Here is a 21,894-nt window from a genome sequence, read left to right on the forward strand (position 1 = left end):
GGTGACAGTGTCACATGAAGGAAGTAGTGAAGAGGAGATGCTTTGAAGGCAGAATAGACAGGACTTGGCAAGAGTTGGGACTGATTCTGGAGAGGGGAGGGAAGAGTTTAGTTTTGGGCGTGTTGTTTGATATCTACAGGACATCTAGTTAGGGATTCCATTAGGCAGTTGCGAGTGAGTTAGAAGGTAGTTCAGGGGTGTATAAGGAAGGGGTCGTTAAGTGGTTCAATGGATAGAGCGTTGGGCTAGGAATACCCATCTTCCTGAGTTCAAATCTGGCTTCGGACACTTACTAGTTGTGTGACTGGGAAAACAATTGTTTGCTTCAGTTTCCCATTCTATAAAACGAGCTGAACACGAAATAAGCGAAATAATACAGAGGGATAAGAGTCTCACTTCACCCACGTTAGCTTGGGAGCAAGATTCAGGAAAGGAGAGAAACCTTTAAGACGAACCATTCTTTAACTCCACCGAATTTCTCTCCTTGCGCCCCTTCCCCATAAACTTGGCCCCTCCAACCCGAAGGGCTGTGAGAAACGGGGTTCCCTGAGCACGTGGGCCCCAGCACTCTCCGTGCTAAGGACCCGGAGGACTTCTCCGTCTATGACTTACGCAGGAAAGCGGCCGGGGCCTTGGGTGAGAGGTGTTAGGGCTGCCTTGGGTGGTAAAGAGTGGAGAGATGGATGGCGGGGGTGCCGGCTATCCGCCTCTCGTCTCTGCCCAGGGGTGGTACTGAAAACATCCCGCCCCAACAAACTGGTTTGCAAACTTCCAAAGCTGCCTAACAGGATGTGTGAAGAAGTATCGGAGAGGGAGAAGCGTTTAAAGACTGGCGAGGTCTCACTTTCACCTCCGGCCGCTCCCCACCCGGGGCTGTCCCCCAGCCACATCCCCTCACCAGGGTCTCGGCGCCGCTTTCCCATTCCCATCCCGGCCCCGCCCCCCGCCCTGCTGTTCTGTGCCACATCACTGGTCTCTGTCTGTAGAGGGAGGCAGGAAAGACTGGGTCTAGCTGAGGGATGGAGACGGAGTGACGGGGGGAGTAGCCAATCAGAAAGCAGAGAACAGCGTAGCCACCAATGAGCTTGGGCCGCTGCCAGCCGCGGCAGCCCGAGTCCTGTCCAGGGGTGCGGGCAAATGAAGCACATCTGGACAGTTGCGCGACTCTGCTTGAGGCTTGTTCATTTCCCCTTAGTTAGTTTCCGACTTATTCAGCTTTCTCTCCTTCTGGCCGTTTAGTGGCGTTTTGACTTCCCCAAAGAAGAAACCCGAAGACCCAGATTCAAAACTTTTCCCAGAGAAATGGGACCAAGTACCTAAGCTAATTTTCTTGAGGTTTTTAGAGCAACCGGAACAAACAGCCCCATCAACCAAAGCCCACCTCTGGTCTGGTTTTAAATTGTCTATTGCAACCAAGTAGCGAAGACTGAGTCGTAAAGTAACTGACAAGCTAGGTAAGTTTTTTGGGGTGGGGTGGGGGGTGGGAGTTGTGTACTTTGGATACATTTTACGTCTAATGCTACATTTTAGTTATAAGTAGTGGCCGCTATATTCTCACTAGCGCTTTCCCTGGTTGATAAAGGGATGAAAAACTCTGCTTTGTGCCAGAAACTGCACAAACTTTCCCTTCTTCTTTCTGTTTCTTCTTATTTGCTTAGTATCCTTTCCCTGTCCCCCACTTCTACCCCAATCTACTCGGTACCCCCCCTCCATAATGAGAAGAAAAACCGACGTCTGACTAGTATTTTGCAGTAAATCAGTACTTTAAAAAAAACAAAAAACAGAGGATGGAGTTTTTTTCCACTTAATTCTACTTCTGTTTTCTTTTCTTTTCTTTTTTCTTTCTTTCTTTCTTTTTTTTTTTTTTTTTTTTTTTTTTTTTTTTTTTTTTTTTTTTTAAGGCTGTAATTTCCAGTACTTAGTGCAGTGCCTGCCCCATAGAAGGAACTTGGTAAATGTTTGTTGACTGACTCATTGATGTATTTCTTCTTGGAGAATTGAGGCAATTATATAAATAGCAGAATAGACAAGTTTTTTTGCTTTAATTATCTGGATAATCCCTGTTAAAGTGCTTTTAACTTTAATCATCTAAATAATTGCTGTGATTTCCTATTACATTTCAGTGTAGATACAACCTGAAGATTCCCCCTAGCTTGATGTTTCTTTTTGAATACATTCATACATTTAACAGAAGAAAGCACATACTATTCATCAATATCCTTTAAAAGGAAGTTTAAAGATGGGATGCTATAAGAATAATGATTAAACTTTACTTATAAATACTTATGGTTGCACATAACTCATAGTGAGCTATTTAGTATTTTCCTAATACTACATTTCCTGTCTGATTTGAACAAACTGAGGCCTACTCTCTTTAAGACACTTAGAATGATAGCTTTTTCTTTTCTTTTCTTTTTTTTGTTTGTAATATTCAGTTTCTTATATGGGATAGTTTTTGTTTAATAAGCTTAGAAGTCTGATTTGTAATTCCCGAGTGTAAATAAAGTAGGAAGGGATTTTTATATCTTGACAGCAAGTGTGTTTTTGTTAACCCTTCTCCCCCCAAAAAAGGTAGATTAAAAAAGAATGAATAACTGAGGTGAACATCATTGTCAGTTCAAGGAAGAGATGTCACTCATGATCCCTCCTCATCTGTCATTGTCACCTCGATATCCTTCCTGCCATTATATAATCATCACTGAAACCACCCTTTCCTTCCTTAGATTGCTGGATCCTTCTACTTTCTATTCTGTTTATTTGTCTGTTTATTTGTTTTCCCTCCTTTCCATCCTTAAATGAATTCAAGGCAGGGCTAGAAAGGAAAGGCTAGGCACTGATTCAGGCCATTGTACTATTTGTACTTTCTCCTGGAAGCTCCACCTAGTGACCTGTTCTCAAGACAAGTTGCCCAGTGTACTTTATGGAAACCTTTCACAAAATACCAGCCCTGAAAGGAACCTTGAAGATAAACTAATGGTTCAATTCCCCATCTGTCTATCTTCTGCTCCTCCCCATGTGTGACAAATGAAGATTGTGGAGTCCAGAAATTTGAATAAGGACACACACACACATGTCTAGAACTTAATTTAGTGGTGGTAAAGAAGTAGCTCCTCTTAGCCATGTTTGAAAGATTCACCTATTGATTTAATATTGCTTTTTCAGTTGTTTTAAAATACAATGTCCTTTAAATCTTTAAAATAAGTTTTTATTTTGAATTCTCTTGTATTTTTTCTAGTTGAGCTCATGGGGGAAGCTCCTTTTCTCCAACTTTCCCTACTTCTCATCAATCATTTAATAGAATTAATTAGCAAAGATATTTAGCATATCCAGCTTTTAAGAATGTTTTGGAAGCCCATTTTCTTTTATTTTTTCCCCCTCCTTCCCTTCCACCCCCTTCCCTAGATGGCAAGCAGTCTTTTATATGTTAAATATATTATAGTATATCCTAGATACAATATATGTGTGCAGAACTGAACAATTGTCTTATTGCACAGAGAATTGGATTTAGGAGGTAGAAAATAACCTGAGAAGAAAAACAAAAATGCAAACAGCTTACACTCATTTCCCAGTGTTCCTTCTCTGGATGTAGCTGATTCTGTCCATCATTGATCAATTGGAACTGAATTAGATCTTCTCTTTGTTGAAGATATCCACTTCCATCAGAATACATCCTCATACAGCATTGTTGTTGAAGTGTATAATGATCTCCTGGTTCTGCCCATTTTACTCAGCATCAGTTCATGTAAGTCTCTCTGGGCCTCTCTGTATTCATCCTGCTGGTCATTTCTTACAGAACAATAATATTCCATAATATTCACATACCACAATTTACTCAACCATTCTCCAATTGATGGGCATCTATTCATTTTCCAGTTTCTAGCCATTACAAAAAGGGCTGCCACAAACATTCCCTTTAGAAGCCCATTTTAGCTGGAGCACAGGATCTGTGGAAGGTAGTAATAGGAAACAAGATGGAACAGATAGGGTGGTGCCAGATTGTGGAAAACCTTGAAGATCAGGTAAAAGATTTTCAATTTAGCAAATTGTAGAGAGCCACTAAAGAGTTCTGAGTAGATGAATAATATGTGAAAAGGGGGATAATTATAATAACAATATTAATAGATAATAGCTAATATTTTTGTACTATCTACTATGTGCTAAACACTGTAACTAAGCACTTTACAACTATTATCTCATTTGATCCTTGAAACCACCTTGGGAGGTAGGTATTATTATTAACTCCCTTTTGCAGATAAACTGAGGTAAATAGAGGTTAAATGATTTGCCCATGGTAGTACAGCTAATAAGTATCTGAGGCTACATTTGAACTCAGGTCTTTCTGACTCCAGAATGCTCTATCCACTGAGCATTCCTCTCAATGCACAAAGAAGAATAATTTGGAAGAGGTTTGAAGGATAGATTGGAAGGGAAGAAAGCAAAGATTTTTATAATAGGCCAAACAGGCAATAATGAGATTCTGTACTAAGGTGATGGCAATGGTAACAGATCACAGGATGTATGTGAGAAGTAGAACTTGTAGGATGTGGTAAGTGGCTTTGTGAGGTGAGGAAAAAGGAAGATCTGGAACACTAGAGATAGTAAATAATGGTGCATAGACAGAAAAGAGTGAAATCAGGAGATTCAGATTCAGAGGGAAAGATAATGAGCCCATTCTTGGAGTTTTTGCTGAGCTTGAGGTACTAGGGCACTTAAGTAGCATTGTCCTATAGACCTTGAAGATTACAAGCTTGTAGATTTTAGAGCTAGACTAGAAATCCAAACCTAGGTTTCCAGTCTCTTAAGTCCAGCTCTCTTTCCTCAGTGCCAGATGTAGATCTAGAATTCAAAAGAGAGGTCAGAAGTGAGAGACTGATTTGGAAGCCAGCAGCAGTGACTCATTTTGTGGTTAACAACAGAATCAGTGGTCGTTTAATTAATTATTAGGTACTTACAGTGCAGTAGGCATGTAAATACATTTGTTTAGATAACTTTCTCTCTTATTTGGCACTCTCAGCTCATATCAAGGCTTTCCTTGTACACAGAAGCTGGTGGAGATAAGTTTTCCCCACCATCCTCTCTACCACCATCACTTCTCAGGCTTAGGCTCTTGAGTGATAGAGACCATTCTGGGTGATAACGTTTGGAAAATGAGCCTTCTTGGCTTCCTTGGAACAGTTATCTGCTCTTCTCATTAGCTTGATTGATTTCACCCTTCTGGCTAAATAGTAACTACAAGAAACCAAGTGGAACTCTTTGGGGAGGCAAGAAAATGAATAATCTACTTATTTCTGGTTTATAGGATCAAAGATTTAGAATTGGAAAGGACCTCAGAAATCATCTATTTCAATCCTCCACTCTCCCCTGTTACATATGAGGAGAAATGAAATGATTTGAGGAAAGCTGTTCAAAGCTAGGACCTCTTATTATAAATATGCATTTTTCTCTCTACCCACCCATTCATCATTTATTCAATAAATTAAACATCTGTTATGTTCAAGGGACTAATAATAAAAAGAAAAAAAAATAAACAGCCCTTACTCTCTAGGAGCTCACATTCTACTTTTGCAACTGATAATGTGAGGGAAAAATATGTGTGTGTATATATCCATAGCTCTACCAACAGTGTATTAATGTGCCTTTTTCTCTCTACAGCCTCTCTAATGTTTATTATTTTTCTTTTTATCAGCTTTGTCATTATGATGACTATGAAGTGATACCTCAGTGTAGTTGCTTTTCTTTCATATATGCAAAGTGGTAGAAGAATAGGAGAGAACCAGCAAGTTCATCAATTATGGTGAATCTTACAATTACAATTACAGTGAACCTTACAAGTATATAAGAAGCTGTATTCTTGGTTCTCAAAGAGCTTATCGTCAAGTATGATTTTACTTTATTATAACACTGAGTTTTCCTTCCTCCCAGTATTCAGATTTGACTCAACTTCTAGTGTTTATTTTGTGATTTAAATTTTTAATAATATCCTTTTATTTTCAAAATACTAACAAAGATAGTTTTCAGCATTGATCGTTGCAGAACCTTGTATTCCAGATTTTTCTCCCTCTCTTCCCCCCATCCTCCTCCCATAGACAACAAGTAGTATATAACAATATAGGTTAAATATGTGCAATTCTTTTAAACATATTCCTACATTTATCATGCTGCACAAGAAAAATCAAATCAAAGAGGGAAAAAATGAGAAAATAAAGCAAGCAAACAACAACAAAAAAGGTGAAAATATCATGTTGTGATCCACATTCAGTCCCCATAGTCCTCTATTTGCATGCGGATGGCTCTCTCCATCCCAAGTCTATTGTTTTGAATCACCTCATTCAAAAGAGCCATGTCCATTAGAATTGATCATCATATAATCTTCTTGTCACTGTGTACAATGTTCTTTTGGCTCTACTCATTTCACTCAGCATCAGTTCATGTAAGTCTTTTCAGGCTTTTATGAAATCATCATTTCTTATAAGAACAATAATATTCCGTAACATTCATATCCCATAATTTATTTAGCCCTTCCCCAACTGATGAGCATCCTCTCAGTTTCCAGTTCCTTGCCACTACAAAAAGGGCTGCCACAAACATTTTTGCACATGCGGGATACAGACTCAATAGAAACACTGTTGGACCAAAGGGTGTGTACAGTTTGATAGCCATTTGTTAAAAAAATCAAATTTTTTTTTGGGGGGGGTTAGGGTTATAAGTACAATAATGAATGAATTGGATGAGTAGATATCTTCTTCTCTTAGTATTTACATGATTCCCATAGTAGTATGAGATGAAATAACCAGGCTAACTTTAATGCTGAGTAATATTCTTGTAGAATGTATGGATCTAAGGCCAGCATTTATACTACTCCTTAATGGCCTGGAAGAATTAATTAGGCCACTGGAAACTGAGAGGTCACAAATCTGTGCATAGAAACCTGAGTGTGAGAAAATTTGGCTCCTCTTCTCTTTTAGGATTGAGCTACTAGATGGTGTCAGTGCACAGAGCGCCAGGCTTGGAGTCAGTAAAACTCATCTTTCTGAGTTCAAATGTTGACCTCCTCAGATACTTAGTAGTTGTATGACTCTGGGCAAGTCACTTAACTTTGACTGCCTCAGTTTCCTCATCTGTAAAATAAACTAGAGAAGGAAATGGCAAACCACTACAATATCACTGCCAAGAAAACCCCAAATGGGGTCATGAAATTGGATGCAACTGAACATCAACCCCTATAGGATTAAACAGTGGAGACATTTCTACCGGCCACATTGAAGAAGGTTCTATATTCCCCAAGACTATGATATTAACAGCCAGAGTGTTAAATGGGGGGACATCAAAACTCAAAGTTGATGAGCGGATAAGAGAGAATTCTGCCTAGGTATTTTGCATATTTTATTTAGTAATAAGTTTAAAAAAAAAGAAAATGGTATAAAACTGATCAGGATGAAAACTGATATATTTTTAAAAATTATTTATTTAATTATTTTTTTCAAAAATTTTATGCATAGGTGACTTTTCAGCATTGACAGTTGCAAAACCTTTTGTTTCAACTTTTCCCCTTTTTCCCCCTACCCCTTCCCCAGATGGCAGGTTGACCAATACATGTTAAATATGATGAAAACTGATATGACAAGTAATAGCTTAAAAGAATTCATAGGATCATAGAACCAGAGGTAAAAGGCATTTCAGATGCCATCTAGTTCAAACAAATAGGGAAACTGAGGTCCGTGGAGGTTATGTCACTGTTAGGAGCAGGATTTGAACTAATTTCTTCTTGTTACAGAGCCAGTGTTCCTTCTCCTGTACTAGATATTATGTTAATTTATATATATATGCATATATATATATATATATACATATACATTTTTAATTTTGGATGTGGGAAAATGGAGGGCAGTAGAAGAAAAAAAGATTTTCCAGAGCCAGTTGAGAGGATTGAGATCAATGTTTCTGGATAACTGCCTAACTTATAAGCCAACTTTTAGAAGGGGTCCTTTTGTTGCACCAGCTTTGATTTTTTTTTTTTAACCTCTTTGCAGTACTCGTCTTATGTGAAGCCATTTTAAGAGGCACTCTAGGTTCAGTGGCATAGAGGACAGATCTGGGAAGTGTAGAGATAATTTCTATTTATGGAATATTTTAATGGTTACAAAGTATTTTCCTCACAACACTTTGAAGTAGGCACTATAAGTGTCATTATCCCCAGTGTCTAGATGAGGAAGCTGAAGCCAATTGGGGTGAGAAATGACTAAATATTTGTTTTTGTCTCAGTCAAATTTCTTATCTTTTTGGCCAGGTTTGTTTCAGGCAGAGTGAGCCCTGTAGTATAGTCATTGGGTCAGTTGAGCTAGTTAATTTTTTAAAAATACAATTTTATTTTATTTTATTTTCAGTTCTGAATTCTCTTTCACTTTTCTCAAGAGATATTAATAGTAAGTTTATATTCCAAAGAGATTTTAAAAAAGATATACAAATATTTATAGCAGTTCTTTTCATCATTGCAAACACTTATAAAGTGTCTGCTATTACTGATAGTAAGCATTTATTGGGTGCCTGCTGCAACCAGTAGCAAGAATTTATTGAATGCCTGAAGCAATCAGCAGCAAGCATTTATTGGTGCCTGCTGTAATCATCATCAGCAAGCTTTTCTTGTGTTACTGGTGTAGGCTGCTGTGTTAGGAAGTAAAATGACTGATATGGCTTGACATTTGATGTTCTTCCAATTTGCCAGGTTGGGAACACATTTTGAATAATAGAGATGTTTCCCCAAATACATGTTGTTCTTTTAATAAGACAGTGCCCTTCCTTTGTCCCAATTCTATTCCTGTGATTTTTGTTAAGTACTTTGGGCCAAGGTCAGTAGCACTAGTACAGAGTGATTATCAGTATAAGAAGCTGCCCAAAGATCAATGAGAATGAGCACTGAGAAAAGATGGTTTGGGTTTGGCAACTAAGAGATCATTAGCAACTTTAAAGAAAGCAGTTTTGGTGGAATGATGATGTTGGAAGCCAGAATGTAAGAGGAAAAACAGTGGAGGCACTTTTGAGGAGTTTAACTCCAAAGGAGTAGAAAAGAAATAGGATGATGACAGGGATGGAAGGATCAAATAAGAAAGCTTTTTTTTTTTTTTTTTTCCCCCCTCCAGAATGGGGAAGACATTAGCATGTTTGTAAGCAGTAGGAAATGAGTCAATAGGCAAAGATTGAAAACTAGAGAAAAGGTGGGGATGACCGAGGAAGCAATATATTGGAGAAAATAGGGTGGAATGGGGTTTGAACAAGTAGAGAGATTAGCTTTGGTTAAGAGTAGAACTAGATCATCAAGTAAGCCCTGGGTGAAGGAGGAGATAGTGGCAGAAAGCATCTGAGGGATAAGACATGAGGAAGAGGGGAGAAGAGGGAATTCATGGTGAATAACTTTATTTTTTTCCCTGTGACATATGAGGTAAGGTTCTCCACTAAGAGAAAGCAAATAAAACATGGTTGGAATTTGTGTAAAACTGGGAATAAATGAAAATCATTGGAATAAGTATTTTAAGTATGAAATCTATTCTAAACTTTCTTTCTGTAATAAGATCAGGGTTGAAAACATGGTTGCCATATCTTTCTAATGCACTGATATTTCCTGTAGAGAATATTATTACTATTGTTTCCAATTGACCTGAGTATATGTTTCTTCTCCATCACTTTGTTTGCATTAGGAATGTGAGTGTGACTTGAAATGATCTAATATGGCATCTTTGCCTGTTTACTGTTGAATTCCATCCCTGGTCCATTCTATCACTCATTTTTGGCTTTGGGGCCCTCATGTGTCATGATTCTCTGACATTGCAGTTTAAATACTTTCCATGAAGCCATATATATACACCATATATATACATATATATACACCATCCTGAACAGGGGAGGACTGGGAGAAGGAGTTATGTCCTATCCTTAGACTGGAAACACAAGCTATGTCACTGCCTCTAATCTCTAAAAACACTCATGCATGGACTATCCTTATAGAATGTTACTTTTTGGAGAATGAAATTTTTATGAATTAAAAGTGTGGCTATTCATTCTCAGTTTGGATTGGAATACTCATTTCTGAATGCTTCAATTTGGTTTCCTGTATTTTTTTTTTTTTTTTTCTTCTTCTGAGGCGGGGGTTAAGTGACTTGCCCAGGGTCACACAGCTAGGAAGTGTTAAGTGTCAGATCAGATTTGAACTCGGGTCCTCCTGAATTCAGGGCTGGTGCTCTATCCACTGCGCCACCTAGCTGCCCCCTGGTTCCCTGTATTTTTATATATTCATCTGTAGCTATTGTGAATCCAGATTCTAGAATCAGGATTTCAAACTGGAAGAGATATTAAAGAAATCCCTTCATTTTATAGAGGAGAAAACTAAGATCCCAAAGGAAATATTCTAGTAGCCTTCAGACTTTTGGAATCACTTTGCAATTCATATTGTGAAGATGTGAAACAACTTGGAACATTTAGAAATCCTATGATTTAAAAAATGGATAGAGAGCAGCTCATGGAAGAAGGAATATTTTAGAGGAAGTGAAAACAGGCTACCTAGGAAGGGACAGGAAATGGTTTTTCCTCTTGTCACAGCCTCAGACTGCCCCATGACCACACTGTTGTGGTTAACAGAGGAATGTTCTCTCTCCTTCCCTCTCCCTCTCCCTCTCTTCCTTCTCTCTCTTTCTGTCTCTCTGTTTCTCTGTCTCTCTGTCTCTGTCTCTGTCTCTGTCTCTCTCTCTCTCTGTCTTTCTCTTTCTTTATCTCTCTCTCTCTCTCTGTCTCTTTGTCTCTCTGTGTTTCTCTCTCTTTCTCTCTATCTCGCTCTCTCTCCCTCTGGGTCTCTCTGTTTCTCTGTCTTTCTGTCTGTCTTTGTCTCTCTCTGTGTCTGTCTCTCTCTGTCTGTCTCTCTCTGTTTCTCTCTTTCTTTGTCTGTCTGTCTCTCTCTGTCTCTCCTCTCTCTCACTCTTTCTCTCTATCTCTCTCTTTTTCTCCTGTGTCTCTCTCTGTCTTTCTGTCTATCTCTGTCTCTCTGTGTCTCTCTGTTTCTGTTTCTCTGTCTGTCTCTCTCTGTCTCTGTCTCTCTTTTTCTCCTTTCTTCTTCCCTCCTCTTCCCACCTTTCTCCTTGTTTATGTCTCTCTCCTCCCAATTGTTCATCTATCTGTTGTAAATCTTAATCAAGGAAATTCTAAATTCCTCTAGCTATCAATAATTCCCCCCCCATCTCCCAACAATTTCTTAGGGAATGAAGAGCAGTTTAAAAGATAGTAATGGGATAGATGATCAAATGAGATGGATGTCACAAATTGTAATTTGGAAAGGTCACTCCTTTGGAATGAAATTGATGTTTGTGAAAACAGAAATATGTATAACAGTTTTTTTAATGCTTCAATTTGTATTCAGACAGCATCAGTTCTTTCTGTGGGGATGGATAACATTTTTCATTAGAAGTCCTTCAGCATTGTCGTAAATGATTGTATTGCTGTGAATAGCTGTCATTTGCAACTGATCATCTTGCAATGTTGCTGTTACTTTGTATACAGTACATGTCACTTTGCATCAGCTCATGCAAGTCTTTCCAGGTTTTTCTGAGAGCATCCTGTTCATGCTTTCTTATAGCACAACGATATTCTATTACAATTACATATCACAATTTGTTTATCCATTCCTCAATTGATGGGCATCCCCTCGATTTCCAATTCTTTGTCACCAGAAAAGAGTTGCTATAAATATTTTTGTATATATAGGTTCTTTTCCATTTTGTGTTTTATTTCTTTTGGGATGCAGGCCTAATAGTGGTGTTGCTAGGTCAAAGCATATATTCATAAAAATTATTAGGCACTTCCTCCCAGGGGTGTATGATATCTCTCAAAGTGTTTGCTTCTCGTTCTGAACCGTGCTGGCTTTTACTTTACCTCAATAGTTGGTTGTAATTTAGATCTGCATGTGCTTTTAAATACAGCTTGAGTAGATGATGGCAATTTATTTTAGAAGATATGGCAAACCTGAAAGATAGAACTGACTCATAAGAGATCTTGCAGAAACAAAAAGAAAGGGAATCTGAAAAGTTTCATAACTTTAATGAGGTATTTTGCTTTTAAAAGTCATAGACGATAATAACAACTTGCATTTATAGAGCACTTTAAGGTTTACAAAGCAATTTCCTATTTTATATATGAGGAAACTGAGAATAAGAGAAGTTGTTTGACTTGTCTAGAGTTGTCAGAGCCAGGATACATGTCTAAGTTTCTCCTAACTCCAAGTCTAACATCCTTTTTTGGGGGGAGGGTGGGAGAGAATTAGGGGTGTGTGTGTATATATATGTATATACATATACACATATATATTTATATATATGTGTATATGTATATACATATATATATGTATATATATATATACATATATATATTTTACCAAATACATGTAAAACAATTTTTAGTATTCACTTTAAATTTGTTTGATTTCCAAATTCTCTCCCCCTTTCTCTCCCCACTCCTCTATGTGATGGTATGTAATTTGATATGTTATATATGTACAATCATGTAAAACATTTATATTTTAGTCATATCATGAAAGAGAACACAGACTTCCACTAAAAATAAAGTGAAAAATTTGTGCTTTGATCTGCATTAAGACTACCTCTCTTCTTTCCCTGGAGGTGGATATAGCATTTTTCATCATGAGTCCTTTGTGATTGTCTTGGATTACCATTGTAGTTCTGAAAATATCTAAGTTATTCATAATTCTTCGTCATATAATATTGCTATTCTCCTTTCACTTTGTATCATTTCCTGCAACTCTTTCCAAGTTTTTCTGAAATCATCCTGTTCATCATTTCTTATAGTACAATAGTATTCCATCACAATCATATACTATAACTTGTTGAGCCATGCCCTAATTGATGGGCATTCTCTCAATTTCTAATTCTTTGCCACCATGAAAATAGATGCTATAAATACTTTTGTATAAATAGGTCCTTCCTTCTCCTCACTTTTAAAAAATCTCTTTAAGGATACAGATTTAGTAGTGGTATTGTTTGGTCAAAGAATATGCACAGATTTATAGCCTTTTGGACATAGTTCCAAATTGCTCTCCAGAATAGTTGGATCAATTCCAATTCCTTCAACAATGCATTATTATCCTAATTTTCCTACATCCCCTCCAACATTTATCTTTTCCCATTTCTGCAAGTATAACATTCTTGTAATTACACCATTCTGCCTTTCTAACAGAAATCATTATAGTATTCAGACTGGCCATTAAATTGAGGTTTCAGAAAAGGGGGACAAGAGAATTAGATAAGACCTTTTTCTGGAAAGAGAAATACTGTCCTGGGATCTAGATTGGACCCCAGTTATGTTCCCCTATGTGTCTGTGCTTTCTTTTAACATGTGTATAGAATCATTTCTTGTTCACTGGGCTATGCCGTAAGCTGCCTGAGGATATGGGTCATGGGATTGTGACTGTCTCACACAACAAGGTCAGAGACAGCTGTACTAGTTATTTCTCTTACAATACTTTATTGATGCTTTATTAAAAAAAATCCCAATGATTTTTCTAACCTTAGTAAAGCTCTCCCTTATAACAAAAAAGTACAAACAGACAGAATGTTATGTTCTTGACAATACCTTTTTGAGTCCATGTCCTCTTGGGAGTATGTATCAAAAACCATTAGACACTAGTATGACATGATTTTGACTTTTCCAAAAGAAACATCACTTTAGAAGGTATTATAATAATGGTGTAAAGCTTGGTGCAACAACTATAGCAAGTCAGCACTGAGAGGAATGGAGGGAATACCCTGGGCATTGCTTATAGCCCATCCCATATCTTCTCTTGCCAGGTTATGGCCTGAGCCCCTTTCCTATTTTGGAGATGACAGGAGAAAGAGACATTAGCCTTCCTTGAGAAGTGCCAGTTTGTCTTTTTGATTCAGCTTCCTACATTTACATCAGATTAGACTTTGGTGCTATTTAACATATGGAAATAGAAGAAGATTTTTAAAAGAAAAAAAAGGTTTAAATGAAGAGTTGCCAGATTGCTTGGCAAGGGCATTTTGAGCCCTAGTTAGGCCACAAGCATTCAAGAGGCTATGAAAGACCAGGCATGTCCTAAACACTGAGGACTATAAAACAAAACAAAAACCATTCCCTACCTCCAAGAATCTCATTGTTTATCAGGAGAGATAACAAGCTAACAACTATGTACAAGCAAAATACACAGAAGATAAAATTGAAGATGAGCTCAGAAGAAAGGCATTAGCATTAAGGCTTCTTGTAGAAGACAGGATTTTCACAGGAACTTGAAGAAATTTCTAGACTTTTTTCCTTTTTTTGAGAATCCATAGGCAGAGAAAATGCCTACTCTGGGGATGGAGCGTCGGATTTGAGGAATAGCAAGGAAGCTAGTACTATTGGATCTCAGACTACATGGGAATAATAAGGTAAAGAAGATTGGAAAAGTGGTTGTATGTGGGGCAGGTTATAAAGGGTCTTAAGTGCACCAAAAAGGATTTTATATTTAATCTGAGACATGATAGGGAGACAATGGAGTTTATGGAGTTAGTGTTGAAGAGGGGAAGTGACATGGTCAAACTTATGTTTTAGGAAAACCATTTTGGCAGCTGAATGGAGGATGATCTGAAATGGGGAGCAACTTGTAGCAGATAGACCAATTAGGTGGCTATTGAAGTAGACGAGGTTAATGGATAGATTGATATAGCTTAATGTTCAACTAAAAGAACAGAAAAGGAAGTGAATTCAGTCCAGAGAAAAACATTTTTGGGGTGATCTTGAGATAGTAAGATAGCACTGAGCCAGTGGAATGGTGAATTAGCTAACAATGTTAAGATGCTTATGGACAGCAATCCTAGGCTCCTGATGGCCCATGACACCCTTGGCCATTAATGGGTCTGGTTTTGGGATAATAAAAGGGAGTTCTACAGAATGTAGGAGTGAGTTAAAACTAATCTCAAGTGAGTGAGTCAGAGATGCTTAGTCCTCCAAGCTGTGGCTGTGTGAGGCTTTTGTGTAACTCTGTTTTCAGTAGGGTAGTCCTGGTCACTAGCTTGTTGCTTCAGGCTACAGGATCTCCATCTTTTTTTTTTTTTTTTTTAATAGTATTTTTTCCAATTACATATAAAGACAATTTTAAACATTCATTTAAAAAATTTTGAATTGGGAGCAGCTAGGTGGCACAGTGGATAGAGCACCAGCCTTGAATTCAGGAGGACCCGAGTTCAAATCTGGTCTCAGACACTTAACACTTCCTAGTTGTGTGACCCTGGGCAAGTCACTTAACCCCAGCCTCAAAAAAAAAAAAAATTTTTTTTGAATTCCAAATTTTCAATTTTCTGCCTTCTCTCCCTCTCCCCTCTCTAAGCAATTTGATATAGATTATATATGTGCAATGATGCAAAATATTTCCATATATTGTGTTATGTTGTGAAAGAAGCAGACCAAAAGGAAAAAAAATCACAAAAAGATAAAGAAAGTAAAAATAATGTGCTTTGATCTTCATTCAGACACCATCAATTGTTTTTCTGATTACAAATAGCATTTTTTCATTAAGAGCACTTTGGAATTGTCTTGGATCATTGTATTGCTAAGAGTTAAGACATTCATAATTGATCATTGCACAATGTTACTATTACTGTGTACTGTGTTCCTGTTTTTGCCCTCTTCACTTTGTATCAGTTCATATAAGTCTTTCTAGGTTTTTCTGAATTCACCTACTTGTCATTTCTTATGGCACAATAGTATTTTATCCATTTCATTCATATACCATAACTTGTTCAGTCATTCCCCAATCGATATACATCCTTTAATTTCCAGTTCTTTGCCACCACAAAGTGAGTGCTCTAAATATTTTTTTTTTTTTTTATAAATAGGTCCTTCTCTTTTTTAGGCTCTTCGAGATGATCTACTACTGACTTAGTAGTGGTAATGCTGGATCAGAGGGTATATAGAACCTCCATTTTGGCTATGTATCAGAGAAGTGAACTTCCTTAAGATGAGTCTATTTCCTTCCTTCTCTACCCCTCTACTAGCCTCTACTATCAAAAAAGAACCTTATTCCATAATCACCTCATTGACAGGAGTTGGAAGTTATCAAAATTCAGAGGAAGAGCTGGAATAAATCAGAACCAGCTTTTCTCATGACCCCAAGAATATTTACCCAAGAGACTTTGAAGAGATATGCTTTCTACCTCCAGGCAGAGATTATAGAAAAAGAAGGCAGCAGCAAAAGAACCAAGAATTTACTCATTTTTATAGTACCATGAAAATACAAAAGGGGTTTAATTTAAATAGCCCTTAGGGGAAGGGCAGGATAGAAGACTGGCCAAAACAAAAGTCATTGCAGAGCAGAGTTACTTCGAGCTAGATCTTACAGGTCTTTATATATGGAGAGGCAGTAGAGGCAGCAGTTTCAGAGCTTCTTGTACGGAGAATCCTTTACGGCACTGCATGTTTCCCTATCCCCAGGGGCAAGAGGCTCTAGGCCATGGGAGGAGGATATTGTTATCACTATCTTTTGAGGAAAGGTAGCTGATCTGTGGGGAGAGTAAGGCTACTGGTGCTACTAATAACCCTAATGAGGACCTAACTTTCTACCTATTGTTGTTCAATTCCTTATGACCATTATTTGTTTTTTTTTTTTTTTTTTTTTTTTTTTTTTTTTTTTTTTTTTTTTAGCAAAGACACTGGAGTGGTTTGCTATTTTCTTCTCCAGTTCATGGATGATGAGGAAATTGAGACAAACAGAATTAAGTAACTTGCCCAGGGTCACACAGTTGATAACTGCCCAAGATAAATCTTCCTGATTCCAGAGCTATCATTTTATCCACTGCCACCTAAGTGCTTGCTTCTACTTGTAAGTAGTTTGTAAAAGTATATTGAGCTAGAAACCTGCTTCTGATTATTCAGGCTCACCATTTTTCCTCAGTGGCAGAGCAAAGTGTGTTGGATGGAGGAAGAACAAGACAGTCAGATGAGATAATTACACAGGATCATGAATGTTAGGTCTATAAGAGATCCTAATAGTCATCTAATCTAAATCTCTTATTTTAGTAAAAGAAAGCAAAACAAAAAAAACCTCTATAAAAAATTTAATAACCAGCAAACAGAGCCCTGTTCTTTAGTATCACACCACTCTAGTAGTTTTGTATATATTAAAACTTTTCTCTTGCTTTGATCTTCTTGTGATAGATGTATAACACAAAATGATATTTCAGTAATTTCTTGCACTTATTTCATAGTAATGCATGTCTTTTCCAAATTTAAACTGATATGAATAATTTATACATATATGCATTTGTATGTATTACTGGTTGGTTGATAAGTTATCCTTTATTCTGGAAAAAGAACTAAATGACATCACTGTTAGAGTCAAATCATACTGTATCCAACTGTGGCTGATCAGACCAGTGTGAGTCTGTATGCTCTGCCATAGGTTGGGCACAAATGGTTCTCATAAACATTTGGGGTGTGTTGTTTGCTTGAGCATCTCACATTTCTTCTGAACTAATTCAGTTGTGTTTTGTTTATAGAACACGGCATCCTTTCTGATGAGGGCACATTATGCTGGGTGGTCTTGTGCCAGTGTCTCTCATGTTGTACAGTCAATTTTAAAGTTCTAAAGAGAAACCTTGAAAATGACTTTGTATCACCTTTTCTGCCCACCTTATGAGCACTTCCCCTCTGTGAGATCTTCATAAAACAATCTTTTTGGCAAGTGTTTTAGAACAATGGCATTAGAGCAATGATATATGCATGCATATATATATATATATAAATTTTTTTTAGTGGCCCTGTGATTTCACTGGTGTAGTTTCTGGGGAGGAACTCCTTCTATCAATATAGATTGGTACTTTACAATTTATTGTCTTAGAGAGTTACCTAGAACCCTGAAGAGGTTATTTTCTCAATTAAATGACTTGCTAAAGGTTACACAGCCAGTTACTGGCATTCCAGGACTTGAATTTAGGTCTTTCTGATTCACAGGTCAATATGGAGTTCCTTTCCTCTATATTAAAAAAAAATATCAACATCACCAATCCAATTAGAGTTTATTGTAATGTGTGATATGATATATGGCTCCAAACTCCCTTTTTTGTTGTTTATTCTCCACCTATCCAGTTTTCCCAATGTGATCCATTCCTTAGCATTCTTTAGAACAGCATATCTTTTCATTTTGCATATGAGGGAACTAAAGAAGCTGAGGTAGCCCAAAATTACCCTGCAAATTAATGGAAGAACTAGAAACCATATGTAAGTTTTCTTCATATTCTCCCACTCCCATTCTTCTCCTCACTCCTGCAGCTCCTAGGAGAGCATTTCGGGTCCAAGGGTCTGGTGACTTCCTTTGGATACTGTATTATGTTATGTATGTTCTAGAGGAAATATTTTTGCTTTGAAGTATCTGAGGGCACAGAAAACATTGAAGGGACAGGAATGATTAATAGGATAAATCCCTGACAATATCTTCTGAGCTCTTGCCTTTTCTCTTTTTTAAGAAATTAAAAAAAATGCTTTTCAATCAATCGACATTTCTTTTTTCCTTTTTAATTTAGTATTTTATTTATTTAAAAACAATTTTTAATATTCATTTTTATAAATTTGGTTCCAGATCCTCTCCCCTTCTTCCTCTCACCCTTCACCACCTATTGAAAATGTAAGCAATTCAATATATGTTATACATGTGTAGTCATGCAAAACATTTCCATAATAATCAAATCAACATTTATTAAAAAAATTGATTCTTCCACTTAAAAATTATTTTTAACATTCTTTCCTTTTTAAATTGTGAGCTTCAGATTCTCTCCCTTTATTCTACTCTGTCCTTTACTTACAGGAAAGGCAAGCAATATGATATCAGTTATACTTGTGAAATAATGTAAAACTTATTTCCATGTTAGCCACATTTAAAAAAATAAAGAGAAAAAATTATACTTTGATTTGAACTCAGATTCAACAGTTCTTTCTGTGGAGGTGGATAGCATTTTTTTCTTTATCATGACCCTTTGGACTTGTCTTGGATCATTGCATTGCTTAGAGTAGCCAAGTCTTTCACAGTTGATCATTATAATATTCTGTTTTTGTTGCTGTTTTGCCAGTCAGTCCTGTCCAACTCTTCATGATCCTTGTGGACCAACTGACAATAGGTTGTTTTCTTTTGCAAAGATACTGGAGTAGTTTGCCATTTCTTTCTCTGATCTACTAGATCCTTTTTTCAGGCAATCAGAGATTAAGTGACTTACCCAGGGTCATACAGCTAGTAAGTATTTAAGGCTCAATTTGAACTCACATCTTCCTGACTTCAGATGTGGTATTCTATTCACGGAACCATCAGCTGCTTCACAGACATTTCTGTTATTGTGAATAATGATCTTCCAGTTCTTTGCATCTCAGCTTGCATCAATTCATATAGGTCTTGCAATGTTTTTCTGAAATCACCCCGTGTGTCAATTTTTATAGAACAATTGTAATTCATCACAATCATATGCCACAACTTGTTTAGCTATGCCCCAAATGATGAGCATCACTTTGATTTTGAATTCTTTACCAGCATAAACATAGCTGCTATAAATATATTTGTATGTATATTTCCTTTTCCTTATTTTTTGGTCTCTTTGGGATAGAGACCTAGGAGTGGTATTGTTGGGTCACAGAGTATGCAGTTTTTCAAGTTGTTTTCCAGAATGGTTGGATGAGTTTGCATCTTTACTAACAGTTCATTAGAGTACCTAATTTTTTCCTTATTCCTTCCCTCCAGCATTGGTAACTTTTGATAAGTGTGAGGTGGTAAGTCAGAGTTGTTTTCATTTGCATTTCTCTGATCAGTAATGATTTAGAGCATTTTTTTCATGACTATAGACAGCTTTGATTTCTTCTGAAAATTGCCTGTTCATATCCTTTGACCATTTATCAATTGGGAATTGGCTTTTATTTCTATAAATTTAACTCAGTTCTGTAAGTAGTATATATTTGAGAAATGAAATCTTTGTCAGAGAAACTTGCTGTGATTTTTAAAAATATTACTCCCCTATCTATGGTACCTTTTAGCAACATGTAATTTCCTTAATTATTTCTTTTACTTTGGTCTATTTTTGTTTTTGCATTGTCTGAAATCGTGATTGCTACCTTTACCTTTTTAACTTAAGCTGAAATATATTAGATTCTGTTCTAGTCCTTTATTTTAACTGTATGTGTGTCTTTTTGTTTCAAGTGTGTCTCTTATAAACAATATATTTGTTGGATTCTGATTTCTTCTCCACTGTGCTATTTGCTTCTATTTTTTGGGTGAGCTTATCCCATTGTTATTCACAATTTCCATTCCTATTTACTTTCCCAAATAGGAATGTAAACACTTTAACTTTTTGGAGGGTTTTTTTTTTTTATTATTATTACTCTTTCATGTTTATCTTTTTATGCTTCTTTTGAGTTTTGTATTTGAATGCCATATTTTGTATGCAATTCTAGGCTTTTTATCAGGATTGCTTAAAAGTTCTCTACAACTAATTATGTATTTTTCTCTATTCTATTGCCTTCTGTTTCTTCTGGTCTTATTCTTATCTTATTTCTTGTCTTATTTCTTCTTATTTTTATTCTGTTTTTCCTCAAAAATCTATTTTTTTAAACTATTGCCTCCCTTAGCTTCTCTCCCTTCCCTTTATCATCCCTGGCTCTGCTTATTTCCTTGCTATTTACCTATTGGATAAGTTACATTTCTATACACAACTGAATATGCATATTTATTCTTTCTTCTTTGAAACAATTTAGATGACAGTGAGTTTCAAGTATTGCCTACCTTGCCTCCCCATTTTCTTCTCCACTCTAAAAGCTCTTCAAGTGTGCTTTTTTCATGTGAGAAAAAAAAAAATTTCCATTGTACTTCTCCCTTTCCCTTTTCTCAGTGCATCTCCCCCCCCTTTTTTTTGGGGGGGGAGTTTATTTCAGCATAATTCATTCATATTCATGCCCTCTATGTAAACTTCTTTTAACTACTCCCCAAATGATAAAATTCTTAGAAGTTACATGTATTATCTTCCATATAGGGATGTAAACAACATTTTTGCTTTTAACAGTTGATCAATACATAATCTTATTGCTATGTAAATGTTTTCTTGGTTTTGTTCATTTCACTTAGCATCAATTCTTGTAAGTCTTTCCAGGCTTTTCTGAAATCAGCCTGCTCAGCATTTCTTATAGAACAATAATATTCCATTATATTAATTTCAGGTATGTATTAATATACCATAACTTATTTAGCCATTCCCCAATGATGGGGATTCATTCAATTTCCAGTTCCTTGCCATTACAAAAAATGCTGCTGCAAATAGTTTTTGCACACATATGTCTTTTCTCCTCTTTTGTGATATCTTTGAAATATAGACCCAGTAGGGATATTGCTGAATCAAAGGGTATGCAGTTTGATAGCTCTTTGTGCATAGTTCCATATTGCTCTCCAGAATGGTTGGATCATTTAAAAACTTTACCAACAATGCATTAGTGTCCCAGTTTTCCTACATCCCCTTCAACAGTAATCATTATTTTTTCCTGTTAGCCAATCTGAGAGGTGTGAAGTGATACCTTAGAGATGTCTTAATTTGCATTTTTCTAATCAAAAGTGATTTAGAAGATTTTTTCATATGATTAAAAATGGCTTTAATTTCTTCATCTGAAAAATTTTCATATCCTTTGACCATTTATCAATTGGGGAATTAGTCCAATAATTCTTAAATTAGTTTTCCTGGATCTAGTTTCCAGATTAGTTGTTTTTCTGGTGAGATATTTCATTTTTCTTTCCATTTTATTACCTTTTTATATTGTTCTTGAGTCTTGCGTATGAGTCATATTTTCTATTCAGCTTTGTTCTTTTCATTCCACACTCCATTT

General features: G+C 36.5%; 1 protein-coding gene across 4 annotated transcripts in view; it reads left to right on the forward strand.

Moving 5' to 3' along the window:
- The first annotated feature begins 992 nt into the window (after window positions 1–992).
- The window catches only part of TMEM45A (transmembrane protein 45A), an 82,912-nt gene continuing 62,010 nt past the window's right edge, over window positions 993–21,894 (forward strand). The window contains exons 1-3 of one of the 4 annotated variants that reach the window (XM_074301020.1): window positions 1,091–1,454; window positions 14,346–14,441; window positions 16,693–16,870. The gene's annotated coding sequence lies outside the window, so the exon portion shown is untranslated. Of the gene's footprint in view, window positions 1,455–14,345; window positions 14,442–16,692; window positions 16,871–21,894 lie in introns of all 4 variants that reach the window. The other 3 variants (XM_074301016.1, XM_074301018.1, XM_074301015.1) reach the window with 3 other exon arrangements.

Source organism: Sminthopsis crassicaudata, chromosome 3 (genome assembly GCF_048593235.1).
Source record: "Sminthopsis crassicaudata isolate SCR6 chromosome 3, ASM4859323v1, whole genome shotgun sequence".
Taxonomy (NCBI): Eukaryota; Metazoa; Chordata; class Mammalia; order Dasyuromorphia; family Dasyuridae; genus Sminthopsis; species Sminthopsis crassicaudata.